Source organism: Lycorma delicatula, chromosome 4 (genome assembly GCF_047948215.1).
Source record: "Lycorma delicatula isolate Av1 chromosome 4, ASM4794821v1, whole genome shotgun sequence".
In the NCBI taxonomy this organism is placed as follows: domain Eukaryota; kingdom Metazoa; phylum Arthropoda; class Insecta; order Hemiptera; family Fulgoridae; genus Lycorma; species Lycorma delicatula.
The window spans coordinates 5,691,323-5,712,493 of NC_134458.1; the positions used below are offsets into that span (position 1 = coordinate 5,691,323).

The 21,171-nt window shown below is 37.8% G+C and overlaps 1 protein-coding gene across 7 annotated transcripts in view; it reads right to left on the bottom strand.

The window, feature by feature from the left end:
- The window catches only part of PMCA (plasma membrane calcium-transporting ATPase 3), a 762,833-nt gene that overhangs the window by 414,936 nt on the left and 326,726 nt on the right, over positions 1-21,171 (bottom strand). For all 7 annotated transcript variants that reach the window (XM_075362205.1, XM_075362203.1, XM_075362206.1 and 4 more), the window contains exon 4: positions 7,510-7,561. The gene's annotated coding sequence lies outside the window, so the exon portion shown is untranslated. The remainder of the gene's footprint in view (positions 1-7,509; positions 7,562-21,171) is intronic.

Below are 21,171 nucleotides of genomic sequence, written 5' to 3' on the forward strand. Positions count from 1 at the left end.
GCGATTTCGCTCCGACCTCGCCGGTGGTCATATAGGAGCTTTTAGGTTTTGACTTCACGAGTGGATTGTGTGAGAATGTACGGCCCATCTGGAGGAAGAAATTGTTGAACGCTCACCTTGCTTTGGGTTAGGTGGTAGATTCAATCAGGCTGTGTACGTAGTGCCTGGTAGTAGTGTCACAGTCTGTGCTGTTTCTTTTAAACTGCGATGGGAGCAACCCAGGGGAAGTTGCTTGGAGGACTTGGTCAATTTGGCAAACGACTTGGTAGTCGAGGATCTTTTCCAGCCGAGAAGGTTAATCGGTAGGTCTCGCTCGATTTCGTATCGATTTCGGGATACTTCCAGCTTGGATGGAGTATCGATGACTTGCTGGCGAAGTTGGGCAAGATTCTGGACGGTCTCCCAGGCACCAGAGTTAGTTGCTCTGGACTCTAACGCCAAGTCTCCCGCCTGGGGTTCACCACTCACTGACCCCAGTGGCGCTGGTCTCGAACAGTTCGTAGAGGTTCAAGAACCTCTACTTGCTTAACGAGGCAGAACAACCACCAACTTTATCTTGCGAACTAGAGGAAAGTTACATCGATGTCACATTGGTGACGGGCGACCTGCTCAGAAGTACAAATAGTTGGACTGTCTGGCTTAAGGCTATTGTAAGTGATTATAAGCTTATAACCTATAAGATCAATTAAGGAGGTGGTCTAAGAGCTCCAGATTAGGTTTTAGCTAAGAGCTAAAACCTAAGGGGCCTGGATCAGGACAGGCTGCGGCGCCAGTGCGCAGCTGCCCTAAAGTGGTTGGAATAGCGCATGGAGCTCAGGGACGAAGTGGAATTAATGGCTGAGCAATTCGGCCGGGCCATAGGGTCGTACTGCGGCCTCGGCCAATGAAAGGATCCTTAAGCAGTGGCCAGTCCGCTGATCAGAGAGTGCCTGGAGTCGTCATGACCGCCGCTTCCGGGTAGCCGTCTATTAGACGCAGGCGGAAATCCGGGAAAAAGTGGTGGTCCTCTGACCTGAGTGTGCTGCGCTCAAGAGTTAGATCCGCTAGGAGAAGATACCAGCGTCGCCCCCTAACGAGGACGGGGATTATCGTCGACGACGTGCGCTCTGAGAATCTGCGGATTTACCGGGGCGCCCGTAATGTATATGTTCATGCCGTCAAGGAAGCAAAACTAAAGTTTTAGCAAGACTCCATTCGCGAGTTGCAGCGCAACCCCTGGAAGCTCGCGAGGTCATGTTACCGGGCAAAGCCATTGCACATGCTGTCCAGTATTCGATGTGGGTTTGTTGGTTGAGACCACACTTTAATATTTTTGGCTACTTGCCAGGCGTTCCTGGCTACTCTTTTTCTAGATGCTCTGGAGAATGAAACAGAAGTCGGCGTCAGAGCGGGTGAGACACCATTCCCTGGCGTGCGAGCTGTGAATCCGTACATATAGACTGAGTGGTTTATCAAATAGCACTGAGAAAGGCACTGTGGATTGACCTACTTGACCCGGATATTTTCTATCATCTGCTGCCTGTCATAAGAGAGTTTGGCAGGCTGTTATCGGGGTGCCTTAGCTGGGGCTGCTTTTCTGCTTGCTGGAAGGTGGTTTTGGTGAGATTGCTCTTAAAATCAGGAAAGGATCCTAGTGAGGTAGGTAGTTGTCGACCCATCAGCCTCTTTCTAGTTATCAGTAAGTTGCTGGAAAGGCTGATTGTGGAACGGCTCGGGAAAACATCAATATGAAGTGTTTTCTAAATCGAGGCCATTGTGGCTTCATGAAAGGGGTTGGCACCGAGCATTGCGTCTTAAATGCTTTCACCGATGATTCCAGCAAGCTAACTGTAAATATGTTTTGGCAATCTTTATTGACATAGAAGCAACATTTCCTTCCTTGTGTTGGAGTTCTGTCCTTTATGAGTTGGAACGCCACAATATTCCCGTAGCCCTACAGGCCATAGTATGTGACTATTTGTCTAACCGCACGGTTCTGTTTAAAGATGCGCACCTAGTTTTGGGGTTTTGCGCACCAGGGGAAGCCCGCATAGCTCCATTCTCCATTCTCGGTCCCTTTCTGTGGAACCAGGTGTTTGACGGATTTCTGAGATTGTCATTCCCAGAGGGGATCACAGCCAAGGCTTTCGCCGAAGATTGTCTCCTATTAGTTCATGGTAAAACACGACGGCAGTAAGAAAATCGAGCGCAGGCGGCTTTGTCAACCGCAGAGGGCTGGATGAACATATAACATTTAAAGATTTCTGTGCCCAAGTCAAAGTACATGATTCTCAAGGGTGCAGACAAATTATTGTGCAGTCGGAACTCCCACATTAAGTACAGAGTGATTTCAAGAAACGGGAAATTAAAAAAATTAAATAACGTTAATGAAAATTTTTTTTAGAAAATGAATTTTATTTCATGTATTTGTACAAATGTTGCCATTTTAGGATACACACATTTTAGTTTATTTTATAAAGATGACATCTTGCAGGTGACCTCCTCTTCTACGTAAACACTCACGAAGTCTCTTCGTTAAATTGTTTACGGTTTGACGTAACATCTCAACTGGAATTTCCGCAATTGCTTCTCGGATCTTTGCCTTCAGTTCTTCCGTTGTAGCAGGTCTACTGTGGAACACTTTGCTTTTAAGGTGACCTTACAAAAAGCAATCGCAAACTGAGAGATCAGGCGATCTGGGGGGCCATCTAATGTCACCATTTCGTGAAAAGACACGTTGTCCAAACAATCGGCGTACAACTGCCATCGATATTCGTGCAGTATGTGACGTTGCTCCGTCTTGTTGAAACCAGGCTGTGTTAAGAATCGGTGGAAATCTCTCTTGTTGTTCCACAGCAAAGGTTTTGAAGCACGGCTACGTAACGAGCCGACGTCACTGTAATCGCAAGAACGTTGTCATCCTCAAAAAAATAAGAGCCTATAACACCGTAAGATGGCATAGCACACCACACGGTCACTTTCTGGCTGTGCAACGGACACTGGTGTAGCTGCGTAGGATTTTCTTGCGCCCAGTATCTGAAATTTTGCTTGTTAACAAATCCACTGAGGTGGAAATGTGTTTCGTCTGACATCTACAGTTCGTGAACAAACTCTTCGTTATCATTTATCTTCTGAATCATTACATTACAGAATTGTGCTCGCACAACTGCATCGTTCGGTTTCAGTTCCTGGACGATCTGCAACTTGTATGGATGGTATTGCAAGTCCTTCACTAACATTCTTCGAACACTTGAACTATGCGATTGTAAAGATGCTGAGAGACGACGGATTGACCGATGTTGAATTCGTGTGACAGCATCTTGTAAAGCTTGAACATTCTGTAGTGTACGGACGGTTCGCTCACGGCCTGGAGGTTTCTTTTTCATTGCCGAACCGGTTTCCTCAAAATGAGATATGCATGTTTTAATTGCATGCGCTGATGGAACACGGTCGTGCCGTCCCAGATTAAAATGACGGCGAAATTCTCTACGCGCTCCCTCCACACTGTCATTGTTTTTGTAAAACGCTTTGATAGCAAATGCATGTTGCGCACCACTCCAAGGATCCATGACAACTAAATGGCAGGTTAGGTTAGAGAGGCTGGCGCCACTTATCAAGTGGTACCAATCGCCCACAGCTACCAACACAACTTTCAAAATTTCCCGTTTCTTTGAATCATCCTGTATAAAGGCTGGGTAATCAGCCGAGTGAGAGTTCATAAGTACCTAGGTGTTTTGTTTGATGAGAAGTTGCTGTTTAGCAACCACATTAGGCAAGTAGCGGCGGACGCCGTCTCAGTGATCTTCAGTTGCCCATCTCCCATCTGCGGAAAAGGCTACAGAGTCTCGTGATGGATGCATGACAGCTGGAATATCACACCACGACTAAGCGAAGATCCTTGTATAAATTTATACAGTATCTGGGGATGGTATGCTTCGAGCTCGTTTTTAAGGGCAACGGATGCCCAGGTGCTCACCAATCATGTTAATTTAAACCAATATCCGTTTCGGTTCCTCCTAGGAGCTGATGAGCTGTGCGCCAGCCGGGAGCCTTAGTTGGCTGACCACCAACTAATTAAGGCTCTAAGCGCTTTAATATGGTGGACAGGTACTTGCTGGCATCTAGGCGTTCGTCTAGACAGCGAATTGCTGTCTAGACGAAATAAAATTTAATTTTATGGATATCATAAATATTTTTAGTAGTTGTCGGGGTGGGCCTACCCATTTTAGGAAATATATGACAAGTGAACGGTTTGGACAGGTAAGCCGGCGGTGTATGGCACCGCGCTTACTCCGCTCACGCTGTTAGGTAAGCTCTAGGAGCTATTTAGGATACTGGTCCCTAAATAGTTCGATGATCAGTTGTGTTTGTGGCACAGATATTTGGTCTTAGGGCGACCGAATGGGGTGATGGCGGAAGAAATTCCAAGCAAAACAAAACAAAAACCCTATCGGAAACCGAAAATACATAACAATATCGAATGCGGCATATATGTTTTTCAACAGTGGATTTTATAATATTAAATCTAAATATATATATATATATATATATATATATATATATATACATATTCAAACCCTACCGTTCCCGTTATGACTTTAACATTAAATAATCAGAAATTAATTTTTAATTTTTACCTAAAAAAAGTCGTTTCGGTTTTATTGTGTTACGTTTAGTTTTTGTAAGCAGAATTTTAAAACGTAGAACTCGCAATCGAGAGAAATAAAGAAAAGAAAAAATTAATTTTGCGATCGGAATTCCTAATCCGCCGCGAGAAAATCAGATACATTACTGTTACACAGAGACGGTTAAAATTAACGGCTTCGATGGAATACGCCATGGATTATCTTTTAATTTAGTAAAAACAATATTTTTTTCTCACCCTAAAATCTACAAGAGATTTAATGAAGGAGACGATTAAGTGGATTTTCTGTATGAACAACTAACGACCCGTTTTGTACAAGCCCGTTCGATTAAACGGCATAACTGCTAGTAGAGAAACTCACACCTACGGATCGTCGCTCGGGTTAAGGCGTGTTTCTGTGGTATCAAGTACCTTCAACGACTACGCCGATTTTAATATCCGCACCGATCCCGAAGAATACACATTTAAGAATAAAAAACATGGAAATCCAGGGGACGCGACGGGAAATTCTTTTATCAATACGACATTCTTTTATCTTGTACGATTATTTTTTTTGTTTCAGTAAAAGGTTCGATATTCTTAAGGTGAAATATACCTATGTATAATAAATCTGGATAATTCAAAGGGAAAAATTAATTAAGTCTATAGGTAAGTTAAAAAAAAAATAAAATAAAGACGATTAATAAACGAAAAAAATAAGTTAATATTAACTAATGTAGAGGTAATTAAATTAGTTTAAATAAATTATGAATTAACGATTCGGCAGTAGAGCCAGCAAATGTAGAAATGACATCTTCTAGCGTCGACTAAATTTACGAGGTGGAAATAAGATTTGTTCCAGGAAGATGGCTAGATAAAAGGAATAAAGAAAAAATCTAACCCTAGGTTAATATTACTCGGTCGAATAGATGCATAATAAATATATGTCCGTCACAGCCCGCGCGTTATATTAAGTTGTATATGTTACTTCGAATATAGGATTTAAAACTACAAAAAATAAAAATATTTTGACATCGTAATGAAAAAAGATCAAGCTTATCTCAAAATATAGTAAATATGGAGAGTATTATAACGCGCTTTTGTGCGAGTCATCTGTAGAGGCCTTTTTTTGTTATCGATTATCTCCTGGCATCCGCTTTGGTATATCGAGGCGAAAAATATCCGATTGAAATCCGGGTCGCATAAAAAAGCTCGCTTACTTCTGACCTCAACGGGAGTACTTAGCTTTTTGTCTTTCCAATTTTTTTTTTTTAACGCGAAACATTATGTACGGCCGATTATTATATACCTCAATTTTGTTTTAATTTAAATATAATCGCTTGAATTGTGTAGGCTATTTGATAACAAAAAAATTAGATATTTAAAAGATATAGGCTTCAGATATTAAAAGCGGACGTTAGAAAAAAAATTTGGCAGAGCTAAAAGTATATCTATAATGATCTAAAATAATCGCTACCGCTAAGGTAGGAGTTACATAACGAACGAAGAAGCTAAGCGATATAAATTGTAAAAGTTAAGAAAATATCTATTTCGATCCGTATTACTGAGGTTGATATTTCTGGTTTTATCCTTTTATCACGCGGTAAGGACTATTACGTACGTAATTTAAAGTTTTTAATTATCGATAAATTAAAAAAAATAATAATAAACTAAGTATTTTCATATAGAAATATGTTTTAAGAACTAAATTTTAGAATAAAATTTACCTTAGGTTATTAAAAAAAAAAATACGATGCTGTGTGTAAAAAGAAAAAAAAAATCCTTCTTATAGATAATTTTTAATATAATAATTTCTAATTCAAAATCTTCAGTGGTCTGCTTGCTTCCGAGAATCGTCATCCGGGAGCACACGATTCGCACAATACGACTATATAAAATTGAAACGTACATAAGATTAATTATACCGCGGGTATTGAATATTTATTGTCTAAACGGAAGAGAAATATGATTTTTCGTTTTAAAAACTTACACGCCAGAAGAAAATACAGCAAATTCGTAATTCTTGTGCCAGAAGAAAGTTACCAATTAATGCCCGGACTATGATCCTGAAACGGTTAGTTTTCGGATTAGCCGAAAACCGACGAAGAGTTGTTGCTCTAAAGAATTATTAGAAAACGCGTTGTTTAAAATATATATCTACCGAAGACATCCATCTGAGTTAGGAATATTTAACAATCCGTAACGAGCGAAAATTTTTCTTCGTACTTTGAGCGCTTTATTTTCGCTCACCGGTATAAATTTCCGACTGAAAACTACGGTACGCTAAAAAATAACGATAATGCATAATTTTTCGTTATTTTTCTCGAACTGGTATTTTTCGTTTCGCTTTACACGCGGCGTATGAGTTATAAGAGCACTTAGTCGGCTATCTGCAATGGTCACAATCGACTGTCCTAAACTATTTTATCTGTATTACTTATCTTTACTGATTTACGCCTGTCACTTACATCATACCGACTAAAACAATTAAATATTATCGAACTCTTTTATTTATAATCGAATGAAATTCCTGTTATTAATTTATTTTTTATAATAAAAATTATTAAAAAATAAAATATTGTATTTCTTTCGGAATCGGCTGAAAAACAACATTTAATTTCAACACACACACAATTTTATATTTTGAGTTATTTACAAAACAATTACATTTACATTTAATTATATCAAAACTAGAGCGATAGGGTGTAGAATAAATGTTATTTTCTTTAAGAAAGCAATCGGACCGAATTTCAAACATATTAACAGACATCCGTTACAAAAATTGATATATGCTCTCAATAATTTATTTTTTAATAGAAAAAAAAAGTTAAGTTTAGAATAAGTACTTATAAATATGATTATAATTTTTGTAAAAAGATTATGATGAAAGAGATAATAAGACTTACATTTCTTAGAAATACGATTCGGTAACCGCCATCAGATCTATAATTTTCAGTTCTGTAATCAAAAGAAATGTAAAAATTAACTTTTGCAACAAATAATATGTAACTTACTAAATTAATGTATTATTTAACATAAACAATACATCATCAACCGACGGATTATTCGTATCGGTTAAGCGCATTGTAAATCTTACTTTCGATAACCACTAGCAACGCTGAAATATTTTCTAAACAATATGTTTACCGATAAAAAAACCGAACCGTTTATAGTGATATATATACAGAGGAATCCCCGAATGAAGTGTAATTCTGTATTAATGTGCGAACAAATTACGTTAATTGTATTTATTATTTTTTTTGTTTTACGTTGGAAGTGGGAAAATTTGCCTCAACCAAACGCCCAGTAGCATGTACATACTGGGTGTGTGGGGTTCACCGCCTACTGCAGTGGGACCCACTAAAAAACCACTCCCTCACGCAACGTGATGCTGGAATTGCCGCCGATGGCATAACCTCAGCACCACGCGCATCACAGGCACACCTCACATTCATACAACTATTTACACCTCTCATTCGCACTTTATTTACAATATATATATATATATATATATATATATATATATATATATATATATATACACATGTATATATATATATACACTGCATAACCCATTCAGACACCATTTACACTCAACATTTACAATCGATAATATATACTGCTCAGAATACATACACCTCAGCTATGCCGGCCTCAGACAACAGGAACGGGTCCCGCGGGAGCCATTGGTGACGACAATGTCGAGGCATCCCGCCACCTGCCCTCATAGGCTGGCGCCCATCGCTACCCTCAACCGACATCTCTGTTGTCCATCTCGCAGTCCTCTATCATTTTCTGCTGTAGCACCCTTTTAAACCACCGGGCACACGCAGTCCATCCCATCACCGGAAGAGAGCATCAACAGCATGACTTCCCCTAGTGAGTTCAAATCGTCACGTGGTATCTCCTATCTCCATCTGGGGCACACAAAGAAGGTGTGCTCCACCGTTTCCACTTCATCACAATACTAGCACAGTTCTGTGAGCCTATTTCCGATCCTGCAGAGGTAGACCCAGAACGCCCCATGACCCGAAAACCACTGAGCCGTCCAGAGGTCCACCCCTCCAATCAGTCTATTGACCCAGATAGCCACCTCTGGGATCAAGGTGTATGTCCAGTGTCCCTCCTTCGCACTCCGCCACTTCTCCTGCCAGTCAGCCAGCAAGCGGCCCCTTGCCTCCTCTCTACTATCTGTGACTCTATCTCTTCTTTCTTCGGCCAGCAGGTCCAACGGCGGCATACCAGCTACCACCAGTGAGGCATCCAATGATACCGTCCGGTAGAGCCGCGCAACTCTTATCGCCAGCCTCCTACATATGCCATTCAATCTTCGGACATTTCTCACCGCTCCAAAGGCCTCCCACAATACCGGTGCCGCATACAAAATCATAGATATCCGTTAATTGTATTATGTATAAAAAAAAACCTTAATTTTATTACGTATAAAAAAATGCCAACAGTCGAAATAAAAGAAGAAAAGTTACAGTGATTAGAAACAAAAAGGAACGATAGTCACTGGCTTCCACCGTTCAGTTCAGATTTTTTTTTTTAAATAATCGCATATCTCTGGTAATATGTAAATTACCTGACCTCGTGTCGGATATTTTATTATTACAACGTTTTTTTTTTTTTTCTCGATTACACTACTTTTTTAATTGCGCTCTATCTCGGGTTCCTTAACGATTTCAAGTAAGCGATAAAATACTTCCACAATCATCGCTCGCGAACGCGTTAACGATTTCGGAAATCTCACAAAAAAGACCATTTAAGGATTTTCAGGAAATATTATAATATATCGTTTTTATGGCGCTTTGAAAAGAAGGGAACAAGAATTAGGATGAATTTATAAAATTTTGTTTGAAATTAAAGAGATTTTCCAGCCGCAGATCCTAACTATATATTAATGACATTTTCAGCACGATGAAAATATCGAGGGCCAGATAAAAATACTTTCAGAAAGAAGATAAAACATTTTACAAAGAATTAATATTATTACAGGATACCTGTGAAAGTAATTATAGAATTACGAAGCGTGAATGGTTAAAACGATAAGGGGGACATAATAGAGAGAAATGAAAATAAAGGTACGAATATGGCACCAGAAGAAAAAATGTACAAGTTTTCTTCGGAGAACCGAAGGAGGAAAATATGTACCGATTAAGAAAACTGAATATGAGATTGCGAAAGCGGACTCGTAATTTTAAGAAGTGATACGCCAGAGAAATATTTTGAATTCGGATATTTGCTCGTTTCTCAGATAATTAAACAAATCAATAAATGGAAAAAATCTAGTTTTTATCAACGCTTACCATTTTTTAAGGCCTAAATGGGCTTCGTATAGTAAAATCATCTTCATAAATTCCACTAAACTATTAAGAGCTTTTCCGAAGAAAAATTTAATATTTAATGAAATTTTTTAAAGGCAAGGCTTCGTATCGCAAGAACGTCTAATATTCCTATTATTGTTTCGTAAGTGGGCAGAGCTCATAACATCACGATATGTACACTTGTCGTTTTCGTTTCCTCTTTGACAATACATAGACTGCACGTCGTGTGACGCGGATACTATTACGTGTATGTCCAAATGTCTGTCATCGAACGTCGATTAAAGTACAAAAGTCAACGTCTACATTTTCGTTCTGTTTTGATAATCGCCTTAAGAGATATTAAAATCGTTAGAAAACGGATTTGATAGAAAGTATAACGAAGAAAGTTTACTAGTTATATAAGCGTACCCGTGAACGTCATGTTAGTTTAATAAAAACGCGGGCGCACATCTTCGATTACAAACAACGAAAAAGTCGGTCGTGTCTAACTAAGTAATAAGAGAAGATCTATCGAGGGAATACCGTCAGGTGTCAGTGTACTAACGATAAGTTATTGCAGTATTCTGAATGATGATCTGAAAACAGACCGTTTCTGTGGACAAATCGTTCCGAAATAGGGTCGGTAAACACATTCTTGCCGGAAAAAGTTGCGCCTACATTCGACGAACGACGTAAAAGGCGTCTCTGAAGCGTGTACGTTCATTTTTTTCACCGGGACCATCTACTTCTGCTCGTTTGAAATCTACCTTGATAGTAAAGCTATATCAGGACGCCAAACGAGTCATTGCTGACTCGAACCCTTCTTTAGAAAACTATGGACGGGTTCCGGGAAAGTTCTTAAGAGTTTACGATACAAAAGTATACGGCTACCGAAGAAAACTAATTCGAAGGAAATGTAGGGTAAAACTTTCTAATGTATACAGACATCGTAAAATAAACGCAGTCCGGAAAATTTTTGAAGCTATCCGATACATGTACAAGTATATATTTGTATTATGTATATTCATGCAAACATGTAAGCCCGAGAGTTCGTGCACATTTATGCCGGTGTTAAACATTTTTTTCGCTTATAAATCGATACGTGCTAGTATGTTTAATTTGTTTTTTAGTTTACATTATTAATCTTTTTTTTTTAATTAAAGCGCTTATAGCAGAATTTTACGATGTTTTTATTAAGAAAGCGGCCTCATTACTAGCGCAATAAAGATTGTGTTGCTACTATAAAAATGTAAGTTATAATGATTCACATTTAATAATCATTTCTTCTTTCTAAAAAAATAACTGAGTAAACTGAAATAAAAATTTATAAAAAGATAATCGATCGCTTTTAAATGTTGCTTTCAAAATAATAATTTATTAGGAAATATACATTAATACTTATATACATAAAATTACATTAAATAAACGGTTACAAATAGAATATATAAAGTCGAAAAGCCAAATACAAATGTTACAAAATAAATAAAAATAAAATACTTTGATGTTAAAAAAAACTGCAGATTTGGCAGGCACATTCGGTGTAATAATTTAAATGAACAAATAAATAAATACTTATTGCTGGCAAACTTTGTATAAACAATGAAAAAAATTGACCGTAATTAAAAAAAAAAAAAAAAACACGGCTTTGTCTGTATAATAATTATAAATAGCAAATTATTATAATAGTAAAAATATAACATATATTACTTAATGGTTTATATAATCTAAGTACTTCGTCAACGAGTGATAGAAAAAGATAAATAGGTTGAACATATGAATCAGAATAAAAGTTTGATTATTAGTACTATATTCTTTTACTTTCTGCGCAGCCCTGCAAGTCGGCTAGGCAAAAACGTTTAGAATCCTACACAATTGTGAGATTCTAAACATCTCTTCTTGAGCTATTTTCCAACGTTATACAAATAAAGCATCGGTATGAATCTCGGAAATTTCTTTGTTTACGTTTACTTCTTTTACGTTCTATTTTTTATTTTCATTTATTTTTAACCTGGGCTTAAAATTATTAATATAATTCTGTATTTATTCCTTCTACTTTATTTTTTAAAATTATATCTTAAACGCGTTTTACGAAAGCGGATTCTTTCTACAAAAATCGAGTTTGTTGCTTTTTTATGATTGCTGCATTATTAATCGGAAAATAAGTTTTTCCTAGGCGAGACGGTATAAATGCATTATTTCACCGCAAAAACGGGTACGTTAATTTATCTTGTTACATTATCCGCGTGTTACTTAAGTCTGAGATACGAGGAAAATGGTAATCGTTAGACTAATTTCCTTTGAGAGTAATGACATTCGGTATGCAGTCGATCTGTGTGTCAAAACGAGGTATCTTGCGGTAGAATATCGACTTGGTTTTTACAGGGCTTGACTTACCTATACAGGTTGGAGTATTCGGGTCGGTGAAGAAAACGCTATAAATCTTACTTCGGTGATTATTTTTCCTCTACAGCCCATTTCAGGATGAAATCTAACTTCTAGAACGGTGATGTTTGCAGGACGATAAACTCCGGCCGTTATTCTTACTCGACCTGTAAGCGGGGATTACATCGCCTTACAAAAGATGAGAAGTAAAACTATTTCCACGATAGAGCCGATCGATAAATAAAATATAGAATTTCGCCTTCTTCATCTGTCGATTGGTGTAGAATTTCAGGTTTTCCTTGGTATGTCAGCAAAAGGGGCATCTTTTTCAGCTAAATAAACATTTCATTGTATTCGGTCAATTATATTATAGCGCACGGTACGAAAGTCGGATGCGGCGTAAATATTTGTTACGAATATTTAACGTATAGAAAATAACAAGAATTAGAAAATACGTATGATATCGACGGATACGAACTAGCACCTACTACTGGAGTAAAACTATAAATGAATTTTCATTATTATCAGAGTTTTTTCTTTCACCTGAACGTGAAAGCTAGATGCCTGTTTCACAGAATATACACGACTTCATTTTGTTAATCCCTAATAATCGTGAGACTAATAATCAGTAACGTGCCCGCGACCGCACACACACATCCTTTTTGTCTAGTAATGGATGATATAGTAATACTACTCGATCGTATCAAGCGATCGATTTATTTACGAGGTCGTTTGTAATCATGTGTTACCTGGAAACCGTCTAAAGGGTGACCGTTTGAGCTCCTCTAATGAAAGGAAGCACAGACTGCTTTTTTTGGGGATATAAGTCGTTTCTGAGAAAGTAATTAATAGCTATATATAGAATTAAAAATGTATTTTTTTATTTCTTAGGGGGCTCCTATTCCCAAATCCGAATGTCAGGATAAGAATTTCAAGGTTTCCTTCTCAACCTACTGATCTTTACCTGGAATCGGTAAAGATCAGGCTGTTTTAATTTTTTTATCCTCATATCATAAAAAATCAACTTTTATTTCAATCTAGTAAGAATGTAAATAAATATTTTATCAAAGTAATTAAAAATTTTTTTTGTTACAAAATTTAAATAACTATTTAAAATACTTAAAAGTCAGCAACCACAAATTATAGATAATTAATATAAAATCTCAGCGAATAATATATTTATAGTTATTTAATATTTAACGAAAAATAAATTTAAATTATTCCATCTAGATCAAGTAGAAGTTTTAAAAAATATCAAACCTAAAGTTTTGGAAAATTTCATTTTTACTATGTAAAATCGAAAGGTTCACATAAAACTGTAACGTAAAAGATAATTTTGGTATTTAACTAAAATAAATATAAACGATAATTAAACCTTAAATTAAAATTCTGAAATCGATAACTATACTACACTACGAGTGTCATTGTTTAGGCCGAGACAGTGGTTTGCTAATTTCAATAATCTCTACTATTAGGCCTTCACCTGATTCCAAGAAACTACCGAATGACGGGGTAAGATTTGTTAGAAGTTTAAGAAATATAATTATAAGGTACATTTAATGGCGAAAACTACATACATTCTTCTTGATGATTCTTTTCTTCAAAAATATCTTCTTTGTTACTCTTTTTTTCTGTTTAGCCTCCGGAACCACCGTAAGGTATTACTTGAGAGGATGAATGTGGATGTCATGTATGAATGTAAATGAAGTGTAGTTTTGTACAGTCTCAGGTCGACCGTTCCTGAGATGTGTGGTTAATTGAAACCCAACCACCAACGAACACCGATATCCACGATCTAGTATTCAAATCCGTACAATAATAACCGCCCTTACTAGGACTTGAACATTAAAACTTTCGACTTCGAAAGCAGCTGATTTACGATGACGAGTTCACCCCTAGACCAACCCGTGGGTTCTTCTTTGTTACTACCTCCATTGCATTAAAACGCCTTACAAACTGACCAGGGAACCTGGAGTAGGCAGCACTATAAACCATAACTTTGTGCAGTTATCTTTTGCTTCCACTAAATAAAATAAAAACTTTAAATCCTTATATAAAAAATGGCATCTGTTTCTATCGGTGCTCCTTTAAAACGTTTATTCTTTCTCTAAACCCTTTGGATGTGGCGGAAAGGGGTATATAATTAAGCTTTAGCTTAAGCAATATTAAGTTTTAAGCGATAAGGTAAATATTTTGGTTGAACCAATCACAATAATGAATGGTGAATTGACGGATTTGCGGAAGAAGAATAAAATGTTAAGGTTGTCACTTAAGAAGTTTCTGAATGTCGGTGAGTCTTTGACCCCAAATCTGTTAAATTATTTCGTTAGGCGGACTCAATATCGTCTGCAAAGATAGCAAAGTCATTTTCTTCAGGAAAGGCTTTCGATGGAGTAGTAATTCCTTCCGTCAACTGCGTTAAGGTTGTTTCTTTGGTTGACAATTATGTTCCTTCATCATCTGTTGAAAATGACTGGAGTTTATTTGAATCAAATAAAAAAGATATAAAAAAAGAATATTAGGTACGGGTACAAACAAGACCGATATTGCTAGGTTTAAATCTAAGACATTATTTATTACTAGGTTTGAGCGGTGTACTTCTTCTGACGTAATTAAAGATTTGGTTAAGTAATTTGAGAGTATTAACGTTGTTTGTACCCGACTGAAAACAAAAAGAGTATTTAGCGGCTAAATGTAAGGAGCTATAACCTTCCTGAAGCCTGAAGCCGATCTTGAAAAGGTAATGTCTCCTGATGTCTGGCCGTTTAGTACATCGGTCCTTCTTTATTACGTTCTCCTGGATCCGAACACAAGTCAGCAAGTTCAATTTTTTTGTAATAATTCCATGCAGCTAGAGAAGAATTTGGTCGATAATTAAAAAGAAAAATAAAGTTGCCATAATTTATCAGAATTTTAGGGGTTTTCGAAATAAGGCTGATGAATTTTTTCTACTGTTATTGCTTGCTGTTAAGCAAGCAGTTATTACTGCTGTTGCCGAATTAGCGCTGAATGGCTCGTATCGTATTTAAATTCTGGTTACTTTCCTAATTTTTATACTTTTTATAGAGCTGATCGTGGTTTATTTAAAGTCAGACAAGAAGTTTGGAGGCGGTTTACTCTTGGCAGCACGCTCTTCTTTTGTATTTTTTTGGTTTCCAGGTTTGAAAAGTCATCCTGAGCGTCCCTAGATAATGATTCGTCGGAAGGATGCTGTCAGTATACTGCTATGTAATCATTATTTTAATTCTGACACAAATCATGAGTGTATTTCAAAATATTTCGGTAGCTTTGAAGTTAAAGTTGTATTAGTTATTAGTTTTTTTCCGCGTTGTGTTATTCCAGATGTTAATGCTTCCGATATTAACTGGCATGATAGATCCAGTTCTAATGTCCATTATTATGCTAAGAATAAGATCGATATCCTATTTAACTTGCAGCAATATAACACGAGGTAGCTCGTCAATTTTGAATCTAAATGCTGAATACGAGTCTAATTATCTTGTCTTTCCTATTCTTCCACACGTCAACTTAATTTCCCCTGTTCTTACAGACTGTTGAAAGTGTGATCAGTACCGAAAAAGGGAGATCTTTATATCTTTGAAAATTATCGTCCGATTTCTATACTTAGCGTCGTTGATAAAGTATTTGAGAGAATTGTTTATTAAGATCTTTACGGATCTAAATATCAGCCTAGTTTTCATGTAAGTAGATTTACTGCTAATTTACCGATAAGCTGCTATTTACTGCTCCAGAAATAAAATTGCATAAACCAGTTCAGGCGGTTTATTTTGAATTTCTTAACGCCTTCAATACCGTTCCTCTCGATTTAGTTCTATTGAAGCTTGCTTGCCTTGGTGTTGGTAAAGGAATTTTGAAGTGGCTTTGGAGCTATACATCAGGTAAACCTTTTCGTGTTACGGTAATTTGAGTAAAGAATTAAAAGCTGCATCTGGGGTTTCTTAGGGGTTCCAACTTTGGTTCTTTGTTATTTAACCTGTTCCTTTAAGATATTAGTCGTAACCGTAGGATACCGATGATCTAAATTTGTGTTAAAGTTAACAATCGTTCTGATCAAGTGACTTTGAAAAAGGTTATAGACAGAATTTATACTTGGCCTAATCAAAAAAAGATGCCAATTTATTCGGCTAAAACATTTATTGTTTATGTACTAAGAAAGCCTTGATGAAGTTCTTATACAGATTGGGCCAACATTCCGTACGATGCAAGTTAAGTACTTTTGATCTTTTTATTTGGGTTTTTATTTTGGGTTATTTTTTATTTTAAATTGCTTTTCGGTAACTGTGTTTCTATTGTAGTCTATTAAACCAGAAGTAACTTAGGTTTACTACTGTAGGTTAGCCGCCACTTTCATCACTCAACTTCAATTATACGTCTGCATACAAATGGTTCGGCTCGTTCTTCGATGTTCTACAGTCCAGAAATGTGACTATACATGTTTCTATATCAGAAACTACACTCTTCTGATATAGAAGCGGTTAAAAAGAAACTACTCCATGCTTTAAGTTTTCGTGGCTTTACTCACCCGAGTGACAGTTATGAGAATACATGTAAGAAATGGGAACTTTGTACCTTTTAAATCCGACATTTATATATGAACTGGTTTTTGCCCGTAAATTTGTCAAGGATTTCATTCCTGAAATCATTTAACATCATTTTGTTTGCGCTTTTCGTCAAAATTTGCGCTAAGGTGAATACATCAGCGGTCTATTGCTAATAGAATGCTCTCAATCTAGAAAAAAACCGTTGTCGTTACATATTCTAGAACAAAATTGAAATTTAAATATTTCTATGAGGTCGGTTAGTGTAGAATGTTTAGAGAAGAAGCGTTTATGGACTTGGGTGATTCGTTTGATTCTAAAATGTTGATTAATGAAGATGAATTTCTAACAGCAACCAAAGCAAGAGAAAACCGCGAACTGCTTTTACGGGTCTGTCGTTTGATTCAACATGTTTCTTCAAGATCGAGTCTTAATCTGTATAAGACAGCGGTTAGGCCAGTGCCTGAATGTTGCGTCTTACTATGGTATTATGGAATTACAATAAGATATTACCATATTCATGCAAAATACTTTGTTCTGGATCTCTGTACTAACTGAATGATCCGCGAGGAGTGGTCTATAGCGGCTGGTTTTCTTCGCACCCTTGCGGTGTGTAGGTCTGCAGACGGAGTTTAATCGAAGTATTTGATCGTGGTAGGATCCCGGGTGGCTAGGGTTCCGGCCTAGGCATTGGAATGATTGGAGGTAGGCGCACTGGCATCGTGCCACAGTTATATTGGTATTATTTGTGATTCGATTTGGGGCTCTCGCTGGCGGGGTTTGGTAGCCCGTGCGACCGGGGGCGTGGCTTCGTTCCGCCGGTGGCGGTCCCTGATTGTGACTTGGTAATGCCTCTCGAGACTCCATGATGGGACCGGGTGGGAGTGCGGGGTTTGTCCCCGGCTCCTGCGCGGACTGGAATGAGGTTACGTACCCCTGTTTAGGTGACCTAATTTGGCCGACTTATTTGGGTGTAGGTCTGAATTTCTATGTTGCGTAAAACATAATTTTGATTGGTATGAGTGTAGCACTGATTTAACTTACAACACGTTCGTTTTCTGAGGCATTCACAGTCACGATCAGCGTTGTCAAGTTTAGCGGGGTCTGCGCTTCCGCGGTCTCGGTTAGTTAGTTTGAGGGAATAATACTAGATTGGATGTGAAGATCTCTATTTGAGGCCTACGTGAAGGCAAAATTTGATTTGTATTTTACTGATGGAAATGTCTGTTGCCTTCAACAGACAAAATTAGTTTTCAAGTGCCTCATGTTACATCCAGTAAGAACCGTCTTTTTTTTTGGATGCAGCAGTCACTTGTCAGCTTCTCTGGTTCCTTTGGCAAGGTGGTTGGAGAAAATTAACGTTTATCTCTCTGATTCCTTGGCTATTGTTGTCAATGGTATTTCATTAATAAGTAAAGCCATCTATTATAAGTTATTAATTAACCCGATAGTATAATTTCTTATTGTAGCACTTTTCGATAATTTGACCAAGGTCTTAGCTTCGGGCTTTTATCTATATTATTATTATATATGGATATTATTTTCTATATCACATGAATATTATTGATTTTTTTGAGTTTCTTTTTATACATATTTATTTCTTATTACTACTTTTGTGCAGCGTATTAAGGTTTAAACTGTTCTACATTCTTAAAACTCGCTGAATTTACACGGTACAAAACTATATCTAAGTAATAAGAAAAACTTCAATAAATTTCAGTAAAATATGTTACTTCCCAGGTGAAACGGGAAGTATAGTTATCGTATGCATAGATGATACGTTAGTTACATATTCCGTAATAGTTTATGTTCGTTTTCTACGAACTGCGACTTAGGTTTACAGTAGCCGGTGACTGCGTACATAGAAACGGTTCGGTATTAAATTTAAACAATTCAAGTTTATCGATTTGGACTAGATGTTTACAGGGATTAAAAATAAATTTAAAAAAAAACCAATCGTCTTTAAGAAATAAATTGATGTATTTTTTTCTCGCATGCGAGTAATTTCTCACATTTAAACCGGTGTGGAACGACAAAAGATTTGTAGAAATACCTCTTATTAACCGCTTGATCTCTTTCCACCTTCTTCTCTGAGTATTTAGGTATTTAGAGTATTTCTCTAGTACCTAGGTGTTTTGTTTGATGATAAGTTGCTTTTTAGCAACCACATTAAGCAAGTTGCGGCGGACGCTGTCTCTGTGATGCACAAACTTAGAAGGATTGCTCGGAAAGACTACGGGCTGTCGGGTCGCCAAATGTACTTGGTGTACCGAGGTGTCTTCGAGAGTATGATCGCATACGCGGCGCCAGTCTGGGCGCATAGGTTGGATAGAAATAGAGCTCTGCTTCAAAATTTAAGGAGTGCCCAGCGCAGAGCCTTAATAGTATGCACTGGTGTTTTTAAAACAACCTCCTACGAGGCTACTACTGTATTGGGAAAGGCTCTCCCAATCGATTTAGTGGTGAAAGTTCGAGCAGCCATGTGGAAGTTGCGAAGAGGTCGGGAAACCGAGGTATTTGGGATAAGGTTTCGAGCCGGGCTAGAACCGGAGCGGAACGACTATCACAATGCACCGGGTCCAAATTTCGTTCAGTTGCCCATTTCCCGCCTGCGGAAGAGGCTATGGAGCCTCGCGATGGATGCATGGCAGCATGAATGGCACACCACGAATAAGGGAAGATCCCTGTATAGATTTATACAGGATCTGAGGGGATGGTATGCCTCGAATTCATTTTTAAGGGCGTCGGGTGCCCAAGTGCTCACCAACCATGTGAATTTGATGCAATCTGTTTAGGTTTCGCCTAGCGGCTGATGAGTTGTGTGCGGGGAGGTCCAGTCGAACGAACATCTTATGTTCGACTACCCTGCTCTTGGGGGGGCCAGAGACCGGGCCACCCTGGAACTTAGAGGCCAGGGGGAAAACTGGCCGCTCATAAACGGCGAGTCGATGTGGCGAGAGCCGCATTGTCGGACCGTGTGGGGGTTCCTCGATGAGGTTGCGATGTTCAACCGTCATCGGTAGATTTTACATTTAAATGGGATTTATTGATTCCTTTAGCGGAGCTGTGGGAAGTCCTTATCCGAAATAATGGCTGGCCACCAGCCAGTAAAAGCTCCAAGCGCTTTAAATGGTGGACAGGCACTAGCTGGCTGACAGCGACCGAGGCGTGGCGGCTTAAATTGCCGTCTTTTTAATTTGTAACATTTTTAGTTTTAATTTGTAACAAGGGCTGCGCCTCCCCGATCTAGTTTTAATTTGACAAGTGAGCGGTAGGGACACATAAGCGGGTGCTATACGGCACCCAGCTTAACCGCTCACGCAAGATAGGAGCTCACTAGGAGCATTAGGAATAACGAGGTCGCAAATCTGTTTTGAGGCACAGTAGCCGTTTTTTGGCACGGAACATTTGGTCTATGCTCTAGGGCGACCGAATGGGGTGGTGGCGGGAGAGATGCCAGCTAACCAATTCTTCTCTGAGTGTTTCACTTATCGGCCACCGTTTAAGTAATAGATTCATTTAGAATGGATTTTTTTAAAAATTAAAGCAATTTATATTCGTTTCGATAAGGCGGATAAAAAATGTGGAGATTAATTAAAAGTAATTGTTAATAAAACGGTGACGAAATGATATTTTAAAAATAAATTCTTTTAAAATGTCTCTTAAATTAACTGCTGCAGAAAGGAAAGTACTGTAAAGACCGACGTTCAACATAGTCTTTGCAAATAATGTTTGCAGCTCGTAAGAAAAGGTGGCTAAAACGTATTCGTACACGGTCACAGGACAAGACGGTTAATTTTTTCTAGCGACGGATAGTCCGTCCGTCATCAAATATTTATTCACACTTAATCGTTTACAAATGTCAGCTCCTTCGCACTCGTATTTTGTTTCGGGTAGTGTTATCTCATTCTCAGTTTTGCGGGTGGCGATGTTCTGAATAACGCATCAACCGCAAATTACATCACGACCCCAAGACCGGAAAAGATTTTACTACTATAAATTCATTTATATTAATGAAATCGCTGGTCGTTCGTTTTCATGTCTTTTATTGGAACGATTGTAAACAAAAGTTAAAAGAAAAAGGAAATAACAATAAAGATTATCCTTTGGTAAAAAATTTAAGCGTTTAATCGAAAGAGCATTGTTATCTTTCATTAACCGGTTCGATTTAAGTATTGTATAAAGAGATAAAATTCATTTTGCTTGTTTCTTTCTATTATTACAAAGCGTAAAATGCGAGTGTATTCATTCGTGAGGGAGCGTAAGTGGGTGTGAGTGAAGTGAAGGTGAACAGACTCGACTGGTTTGAGCATTATTCGAT